The sequence below is a fragment of the Pinus tabuliformis genome, chromosome X (genome assembly GCF_031772625.1).
Source record: "Pinus tabuliformis cultivar Carrire ecotype Pingquan chromosome X, CPIR1, whole genome shotgun sequence".
Taxonomy (NCBI): Eukaryota; Viridiplantae; Streptophyta; class Pinopsida; order Pinales; family Pinaceae; genus Pinus; species Pinus tabuliformis.
This window is the reverse complement of record NC_142308.1, coordinates 1580647010-1580657756: the sequence shown is the minus strand read 5'-3', so window position 1 is coordinate 1580657756 and position 10747 is coordinate 1580647010. Positions and strand designations below refer to the sequence as shown.

The 10747-nt window shown below is 38.7% G+C and overlaps 1 pseudogene; it reads left to right on the top strand.

Annotated features, from left to right (window-relative positions):
• Nucleotides 1-4797: 4797 nt before the first annotated feature.
• LOC149146057 (plant cysteine oxidase 3 pseudogene) lies at nucleotides 4798-5763 on the top strand (annotated as a pseudogene).
• Nucleotides 5764-10747: the final 4984 nt, after the last annotated feature.

Genomic DNA, 10747 nt, shown 5'->3' with positions numbered 1-10747 from the left:
ATGGAAGCAATTCCAAGAAGATCAAACAATGAAGGAAATGAAAATAAGAGAATACAACCTACTAAAGTGTGGAAGAGAAAGAATAAAGAACAACCAGTGACCTAGCTTGGTCTCAGGGGGAGTTACTCAAGAAAGAAAAGAAGAATTTGTCAATGTTGAACTAGTAGCACCTGAGGGGGAGAGAAACTCCATTATTGACAATGAAGCTTTGAATATGTAGGTGTGAAATACATCTATACTGAGGAAAATATATTGAATAAAATATTGGAAAGAAGCAAGTTACAAAAGGGAATATGTCACCTCTTTGAGAACCTGAAATAGTAAGAGATATGTGAAGCAATCCGAAGAAAAATTGAAAGATAACAAGAGATTTTTTAAGGCTTCTGCAAAATATGCAAAAGAAAAATGGGGCATCTACAACATCAATTCATTCAACAATTGAATAACTTCATACATGCCAAATGCTGCAAATAAAAATGGAGAATCAAGACAAAACCCTAAAACTTAATAGATTTAGATCCATCTTAAGTACATCAATCTCAAACTCAGACCAATAGACTCTGAATGGCCTTGATTGCGATTGTGGATGCAAATCTATGAGAACAAGACATTCTCATGCATCTAATTACACTAGAAAAATTGTGAGTCAAAAGGAACCAAAGATCAATAAAAATGGATGTATAAAGCAGAAGAGTTCCATATAGGAAAATTTTTAATAAAGGGAAAGAGTTGAATATATAGATATATATAATACAAAATTGATTCCAAGGAAATCAAAGTTGTAACTTTGAACAAATCCATGGAGCTTACGAACTGCTCAGGCTAGAAAAGTGGTCGAGTGGACCTTCAATTAAATTCTTAGTTAATGTTGTCCACACAATGGAAAATTCAAGCTATCTAGGAACCATATCAAAGGGACCAAGTCTATTCTCACATTTGCATCGGATAGTGATTTGCATCTTCAAGGGTAGTTGTTGAAGGATATTACGACTCAGATATGTTTCACACCAAAGAATGATAATGAAGAGAGTTGTTTTTTATGAAATAACAGAATCTGCCATAAGGAATTCTACGAAAACAGCAAGAGACACCAACATGGATCTTATGAATGCATATATTGTTCATCATACTCTCTATTATTTCATAGCCTTTAATATCACACCAATTTTATGAAGGAAATTCTCATTCTACTACATAAACAATTAGTGAAAGTATGGAGAGTGGCCTTCTAAATGTGTGCAAGATTTTTTTTAATGAATGGTGTTTTTTATGAAGGTGTTACACAGTAATTTGTCACCATTTGTCACCATCCCTGTTACCCCTCTCCTGCATTTTGGAGGACTCATTCCAGGACCTATGAGAAGTGAAATAACTTGAAAACACTTGCATTATGTTCCCCTAAGTATGGACTTCATATGCCCTGAAGACATCTCCTGCAGAATATCCTTAAAAAGTTCCCTTTTTCCATTAGCGCGGATCCACAGTGTATTACTCGCGCCAATGGGGGAAATCCTCCAAAGAGGGCGCACTAGTTGGCGCTCTGTCTCAGAGCTATACCCACGCCAACCGAGTTTGGGAAAGTTTTTTAACAAACGCACGCGCCAAAGTTTTTTCCTTTCGACTCATGAAGCTTTTTAAGGATAATTCTGATCCCATGGATGTCGTGATTAATCTTATCTCCCTTTCCTCTATCCATAATAGCTTTTTGAGGATAAACCCAATCCCATAGATGGTGTGATTGATCTTATCTGCTTCTCCTCCATCTATAAAAGCTTGTTCTGTTGCATTTGACAAGCTAGTTCGAGCATAGGGAGAATTATACTTTCAGAAGTCTAAGAGATTGCTGTAAGAGTCTTCTTTGCATTCATAATCAAAGAGAGAGAGGCTTGTTCCCAATCCCAACAAGCTTTGCAAGGCATATGTAGCTGATCACCCAGCCAAAGGAGGATTTGACGTCAGAACTATGGTTGTATTCTTCTTTGTTTTTTATCAATAATAGATGACTATTATTATGGTTCCACTCTTGTTGTTCATTGTAATGATGTTTGAGTTATATCTTTTCTGACCGATATATAATTGCATCTATTGGATTTTATGCTTGTATTTGTGTCGTTCTTTGCATGTGTAGGTGTCCATTCACGGAGATCGCGAGGATCGTGACCGGCCGGAGCAAAGGAACGGTAGTGTCGACTCTTCTACAACACTAGCGTTGGAATCCAAGTAGGCTCTCATCATTTACCTTTAATTTGTAATTAGGAACCTGCGTGTTAGCATTGTTTGATTGTTGCTAGACCCATTCTGGGCTAGTGGGGATCGCCTCTGTCTGCAGAGGGGATTTACCTCATCAACAGAAGGTATGTGGATGGGTTACATATTATTCCAATCAGTAAAGTGTTATATTGAGATGTGTTATATTAATGACATGTAGAGATAGAGAAATGATAGGGATTGGTGCAGAGGTTCGTGATTCAAAGGATATTTAATTGTGTAACGGCCATGTGACCAAGTCGACAGAGAAACGCTCAATGATATGATGACATTGATATATATTTGGAAAATACATTATTGATGCATTGAGGAATATATTGTGTTAATGTGTAGTTCTTGTTGTCATTGGTAACATTCAATTACTGGAAAATTTAGCAGATTCAAAATAGTTACATAGCTAGTGCCACCTACAGAGCCAGTGTGTTATTGCCCAGCGATATGCCTGATATTATTCTTAATGGATGGATTTTTTGTGTCAGTCACATATTTGCATAATATGACATTCTCAGACATTGGATATGTTGGCGTACACAGTAGGGACCATATGGTGGCAGTGTCACTATTATTTTCTGGCATAGCCTTATTATTATTTTCTTGTACCTCGCACAACTTTTGGGACAACTTCTGGCAGTGTTGCATGATTTCCAGCTATGAGGCAACATTATATTATGATTGACAATATTACATTGTGGAAGAAAGCGTTATAATTGTAGGTCCGTGGAATATGTTACACATGGTGGAATTATATATCATATGTAAATGGAGATACGAACTTGAATCCTGGCCGCCAGTTTTAGCGACTCTGAGTGAATTTTTAGTCCTTTTCTGTAAAAATTGTTGTAGTAGAAGAATCAACCATGTTTGATGTTGACAGTGGTGGAACCCCGAGTGTTGGTGCGGTGAGCGTGTTGGAAGAGAAGAATCTCATGGAATAGGATGCCCACATTAATATCAAAGTCAAGGGCCAAGATGGAAATGAAGTATTCTTCAGGATCAAACGTAGTACTCAACTAAGTTAATGAATGCTTACTGTGATAGGAAATCCATTGATTTTAACTCCATATTTTTTTGGTTTGATGGGAGGTATTTACGAGGGGAACGAACTCCTAAAGAACTTGAAATGGAATATCAGGATGAGATTGATGCCATGCTTCATCAAATAGGATGCAAGCGTTAAAGTGTGCTGCAAACTGGATGACAACCTCTTGTCACTTGAAAGACGGTTTGAATTTGGAAATATGTCAAAACTTTTTGAACTTAGTTTTGGCATGTAATATTAATTTTCATAGACTTAATTAATGTGCTTGGAGATAATATATATATATATGTGTTTGTATGAAAAACCTTGCAATAAATAATGGACGTGAACTCTAAGCTATCTTGATTTCCTTTTCTCTATTATGTTAATATTATGTTGTACATGTTTGGAACATAATATCAAATCTTTGGCGCCTTCACGTGGTTGAAGTACTACACTGAATGACACTTCAATGGTAATAGTGTAATGGGATTTGACAATATCAGACACATATAAGCGCATTAGGGCAGAGATATTTTTAATTTGATGACAGATATATTTAGAAAACATCATGCAACTTGTGAGACTGATTCATTCGTCCAATCACTCAGATTGTCAAAGCACTCTAAAAACTATCATTAGGTTACATATTTGAAGCTCATAGGGAACTTTCTAGAATAACATAAGACTATGGATGTAAAGAGATGTATAGAGAGCCTCAACTCTCGAATGAGGCCCTGGAAAGGAAATGTAGTGCCTCTTCGACGTCAAATCTTAATACATTTTCAAGTCCATCACTCCCTCCTAGTCGGCTCATTTTGTCCATAGTTTTTCAAGGACTAGGGTTTGGTTCTTGTTCCATAAGCCACCTCAGGGTCACTCCCTTCCAATCAGGTTCTCAGTGTACCATTTAATAATAGGCACTTAAAACTATTTTGTTAAATATGTACATGAGAATTGATGTTCAGTCGTTGTTAGATCATTGTCATATCTCTGTAACTTCCATATGGGAAAATAATGAAATTATTTCACAGACTAGATAATATAGCTCCATCAACAATGAAAAGTGCTTATTGTTGGCATTAACAACATGGTATTAAAAAATGTACTAGGAGGATTACAAAGGCTATGTATTGTATTATTATGAATGTTGTGAAATGGCATGTTTTATTTTCGGTTATGATTTTAATTCGACCACAGAATTGCTTGAGTGGATGATATATTAAGTGTTGTGTGTGTGTGTGTGTGTGTGTGTGTGTGTGTGTGTGTGTGTGTGTGTGTGTGTATTGTATTATTATGAATGTTGTGAAATGGCATGTTTTATTTTCGGTTATGATTTTAATTCGACCACAAAATTGCTTGAGTGGATGATATATTAAGTGTGTGTGTGTGTGTGTGTGTGTGTGTGTGTGTGTGTGTGTGTGTGTGTGTGCACGCGCGCGCGCGCGTGTGTGTGTGTGTGTGCGCACGCGCGTGTGTGTATGTGTGTGTGTGATATTATTATTTCCAGCATGGAATCACTATTCCTATACTCGATTATTAATGTCAAGGGATTATGGCTCTTACGTGGTCTACAAATTCCCAAGTTTGTTATGGATGAATGCTACAATATGGAATTGTTTGAATGGACTAAGGTGGACATCAATGATGAGGCTCAGAAAGAGTGTATCAATGCCATGATTGAAGATCAAGAGCCCTTTGAGGTTCTTTCTATGTAGCAAAAGTTGTCACCTGATATCATCGAAGTTCTTTTGCTTCTTCTTGAGAGGACTATAGATTTTATATTCACTTGTGGGGCTTAATAAGGATACATTGGAACAAGATCGTGGGTATGTCTTTTTTTGGACAAAATATGCAAATAATTCGACACTCAACTATGGTGTCTCGTTGGTCATAACATGTTACATACTTGCACATTTATGAATGTGATAGCTTTACTATTGGTATATTTTTCTTGCCAACATCAGTTGTTATCCCACTCCACGATCACCCTGGAATGATTGTCTTGAGAAAGATCCTTTATGGCTCATTGCATGTTAAATCCTATGATTGGGTTGACCCATTTAACATACCAAAAGCCACTGATAAATCACAGCTAAGATTAGCCAAACTGAAGGCAAACACTGTTATCTCAGCTCCCTGTGAGACATCAGTGTTATATCTGACAAATGGAGGAAATTTACATTCTTTCATAGTAGTGATATCTTGTGAAATACTTGATGTCCTTGCACCACCTTACTCGGAGAAAGCTGGCAGGAATTGCACATACTATCATGATTACCCATATGCATCTTTTCAGGGAAATTTTATCAAGAATATTGATGAAGATCAAGGTTATGCATGGTTGGAGGTAGATTATCCCAGTGACTTTTTTGTTAGAGGCGGACAATATATGGGCCCTAAAGTTGAGGTTTGATGGTCTTTGTAAAGATCAACTGTTGCTGAGATATCCAGTGTTCTTAGAGTGTCAGAGAAGTGGATGGTGTGTTTAACTAAATGAAGTTAGCTTTTTTTTCTTTGTGGCTGATCAATTTGATTATCGCATGTGTGAGGAAGGATTAATTCGTGGTGCAGTGAATGGTTGACATATTAATAATATTGTTTCTATACCCTCTCATTCAAAAAAATTGGTCGATATAAGGTGGAGGTGTCATTTTTTTTCCCTTTCATTTTCAATGGTTATTATATGATTGGCATATATTATTTTGTGTCAACCTCATGAGGCATGGTTGATTAACTGAGGTGCATCCTTTCACTTCACTCCCCATAAGGAGGGTTCTGCGAGTATGAGAAATATGATGGTGGTGATGACTTCTTAGGGGATGACAAGAAGGATAGAATCGTCAAACATAGAAAATTCAAGCTAAAGTTGCAAGGTGGAAGGATTAGAAAAATTCAATGTTTTTCATATTCTCGCATTGACCAAAAATCTAATTTCTGTAAGCAAGATGGATGATGCAAGTGTAAAAACAGTGTTCAAGAAAGATACCTGCAAGATGGTTCGAGGACCAATGGTATCGATGCAAGGAGTTTAGATTGGAACTTTGTACAATCTTATGGGTAGTATTGTTATTCATGGGTGCAACAGTTTTATGGTTCCTGAAAGTGGAGAAAAAAATCTAGTGGTCTCTAGAGAAAAGACTATGCTATGCCATCAAAAAATTGGAAATATTGGAGAGAAGGGCCTTTGAATAATTCATCGTAATGGTATGGTAGAAGGTATGTCTAATTACTATATGCATTTCTATTTCTGTGAACATTGTGTATATGGGAAGCAGAATCGGGTGAGTTTCCCCTCTAGTGATGTTACACTAAAAAATGTCACCATGGCTATTTACAGTTAGTATGGCTCTATCAACAGTCATGCTATCCTCCTGGGCAAGTCTTATGCCTCTGCTCTCCATGTCAAACTCCAAAAAGAGAGAAAGTCTTTATAAATGTATTTATCTCTAGGTACGCAGGTTCTCTCAACCTTACCTGCGGGTACGCACTCAATGTTCACAAAAGCTGCGTCCTTGTACGCTCTGTATGTAAAGGGGCAGGTGCGTCCCCCTGTAAAGGTCAAAATGCGCAAGTTTCATCTTTAAAAAGTTACTTGTGGTCATTTCTAGAGCATTCTAGAAGGTTGTTCGACGTGTATTGAGCGCCTCCAGATGGTTCATGTATCCCTACCAAAGAGGAACTTATCCCATCAATGAGGGAGCTATCCCACCCAAAGAGGGGATTATCCCATTGATGGTGGACCTGATTAACTTCCTCTTGAGCACTATAAATACAGGCATTGGGCCAGAAGGAGAGGAGGTTGAAAGCTAAACATTTCTAAGGGTAGATGCTGCTGGAATTAGGACTCCCATTTAGAAGCTTGTGAGGAGAGATTGCCATCTTTGCTTGTTCTATTTGGAAGTGGGTGAGCTTTGTCAAAGTAAAGGAGAACTCTTGATGGACCCTGGGAGGGACTTGCACAACACCAAGGCTCAGGTTGTAATTGTTCCTTTTGTTTCCTATTAATGCTAATGAGTCCATTCTTCTCAATAACTTGTTATTTATGAGTTGTTTCATGTACTCCTTGGTCTATGTGTTAAATATGTTTTATTCTATGAGATTATCAAGTGCTATTTAATCGTTTGATTGTTAGTGGATGCAGGTTTCAAAGTGAAGGAGGAGCTCATCCGGATCAGCGGGGCTGGACTGCTACAACAGCGTTGGACTACAGGTAGGATCTAAACACTTGATTTCTTATATAGTAAATGCATGTTTAGAGAAGGATTGCTCTTGTTTGTCTTGTTTGTCACTAGAGAGTCTTAGGCTCCTAGGGAGGTTGGTTGTGTCCGCACAATCGACTCTTTCCGCCTGACAAATTGGCGACTCCGCTGGGGACTCCATTGATGTGAAAGTTTTTTCCTTTGTATGCAACTTTGATCTGAGAAAAATCATTTCTTTTCTGGTTTTTGGCTCTGTGACTTTGTTTTTGGGTGGGTTAGCTTAGGGTTAGATTCATTTTAGTTTTTCTTGGTTTTTTCAGTAGGACGCACCCTCTGAGTATTGCACAGTGCGTCATGGTACGCACTGTTGCTGTGTGCACAAAGCGGGCCCGCACCTGGCTCAACTGGTTGCCTGCGTCCCCTGCTAAAAGAAACTTCCATTTTTTGCATTTTTTCTCTTAGATTTTGCTTTTTATTAGTTTTTACTACCCAGATCCATTATTCTCTTTTCAAAGATCTTCACCTGAACTTGTTTCGATAGCATTGAGTGTTTTAGTGGATTTCATAGAAGTTTAAGCCCTAGGGTTTGATTTTTGAGTAGGTCTTGTAGTGACTTTGGCGGTAGAAGTTGTCAAGCCTTAGATCTCTCTGGTTTTGTCAGAATTCTTAGAAGTCAGACCTGTCATAAAGTCTACCTGTGAGAGCAACTTACCTTTAAGTGGTCTCTTTGGCAAATTTCGAAGTGCTTGATTGAGTATTGAATTCCATTTTACAAAAAGAACAAAAAGATTTGAGTTTTGTTTTGACTAGTCTTTTGATTCTGCATTAGCTGGTCCTTGACTTGATTTTGGTCAAGTAAAACAACCTAGAATCATCTTTGTAGGCTTTTTCCTCGTTAGGTTTGCTTAGAGTAAATTTCTTTTGATTTGCTTGTGAGTCAAGTTTTCATAGATTTTATAACTTTTGAGATTGATTTTCGTTAAAATAGATTTATATGCTTTATTAAATAAAGAGAAAATATAAAAACATCTCCTTTGAAAAGTTTTGTTTCAAGTAGCTTTGAAGAGTTTTGAAAGAAAAAGAGTTTTTCGTGCACGTAAGGAGTGGTCATGTTTGTATGCTTGGAAAGATAAAGAGAATTGTTTCTTTGATTGTCTTTACTAAGAAAGATGTTTTCTATAACATTTGCATCTCTCAACTCTCTTAGTTAGGAATTTCATTGAAAGAGAAAAGTAGTGTAAATCATCTTAGGTGCATCTTTGTAGTGGTTTGAGTCGAGTCTACACACCATTGGTTTCACTTCCGCTACCTTTTGTATTTAAGAAAAACCATAAAATTAACGCTTAAAGTAAAATCAACGTAGTAACTTTTATTTACTAGGGCTCTGAAACACCAATTTAGATCAGGCTAGTGTCTTGGAGTAGGTGAGTAATTAACTCTCCAAGACAACAAAACCAAACAAGTAGCTTATCTTGTGATAGAATAAATCCAATTGTCTCATTTGTACTCTGGGAAAGCTCCTCTTAAAGGAGAAGCATGAGCTCGTGTCCGAACCAGTGAGGGGATCAATCCCCCCTCGTTGGGAACGACGCCAGACACGCACGTATTACAAACGGTAAACCTCGGATTAACCATTGTCGAGGAGCCAGGGGTCACTTGTCGGTAAACCTTGGATTATTGTCAAGGAACCGGCAAGGGGATTGAGCTTGATACTCTGCCCTTGCGTGCTGTCGGAGTGTAGACTCTTCCCCCAGGTGCATTTGTTGCGGTTGGTACGAGCAATCTTTATGAGGTGTAGGCATTATCGAATTCGGTTGAATCCCCAAAAGTGTGTGTTCTGTATAGAGACGGGTCGATTGCTGGGATTTGTTGTTTCAAAAGCCGGCATTCGCGTCGATCCCTCGAAGGTCGAAGCTATCATCAAATTGCCTCCTCCTTCGAGTTTGCGCCAACTCCAAAGTTTGCAAGGGAGAGCGAACTTTTTACGCCGATTCATTCCAAATTACGCCGAGGTCACTAAAGGTTTTACACGGTTGTTGAAACAGAACGCTCAATTCTTTTGGGACGAGATTGCCCAACAATCTTTTGATGCACTTAAACACCCGTTGACCCATGCACCGTTGTTGCATCCTCCCAACTACAACCAGGACTACTTCTTATACCTCGCAGCTTCGCATTCCACTATTGGAATGGTGTTAGTTCAAGAAGATGAATTCAGAGCGGAACATGTGATATATTATCTTAGTAGGACATTAAACCCCACTGAGCTAAAATATTCGCATGTGGAGAAATTGGCCCTGGCAGCTGTTCAAGCTGTCCAGCGTTTTCGTCACTACATTCTTCTCCGTAAAACTACAGTTATTTCGGATTGCAACCCTATGATTTATATCTTGACAAAACAACTGCTAGGGGGCAAGTACTCTAAATGGATCATTATCCTGCAAGAGTTCGACTTGGAGTTTGAGAAGTCCAAGTTTAAGAAATCCTTATTTTTTTGCGGAATTGATGTGTGATTTCCCGCGTGCTGACACAGAAACTGTGGCAGAGGAGTCCATTGCGGACGAATCTTTGTTTCTTATCAGTACTTTAGATCCGTGGTACGGGGATATAATCATCTATCTCCAAACCCAAACCTTTCGGCCTGAAGCTTCAAAGTCGGAACGTCGAAAAATTCGGTTTCAATCCCAGCAATACAAGATTATTGGAGATACACTTTATCGCCGAGGGGCAGACTTCGTTTTTCGACGTTGCTTAACTCACGAAGAGGCTGAGAGGGTTTTGAATGATTGTCACTCTGGAGCATGTGGCGGTCATATGTCTGGGTATGCCACAGCTCAGAAGGTGTTGCGCGCTGGCTATTTCTGGCCATCTATGTTTAAAGATTGTATCATTGCAGTCCGGAAGTGCCACAACTGCCAAGTTTTTGATCGCAAGATGCACGCACCACCTGCTCCTCTCCACCCTATAATTTCCGTTGGTCCATTCGCCAAATGGGGTATCGATTTTATTACTTGTAACCCTCACTCGGCCGGGGGGCATGCGTATATCATCCTCGCGGTTGATTATTTTACTAAATGGGCCGAGGCGATGCCTACATTCGACGCAAGCGGCAAAACAGCTGCAGTTTTCGTATTCAATCATATTAGAACTAGGTTTGGTGTCCCACAAGCAATCATCACTGACCATGGGAGCCATTTTTGAAACATCAGGATGACTGAGCTTACAAGCCAGCTTGGTTTGTGCCACGATAGCTCTACTC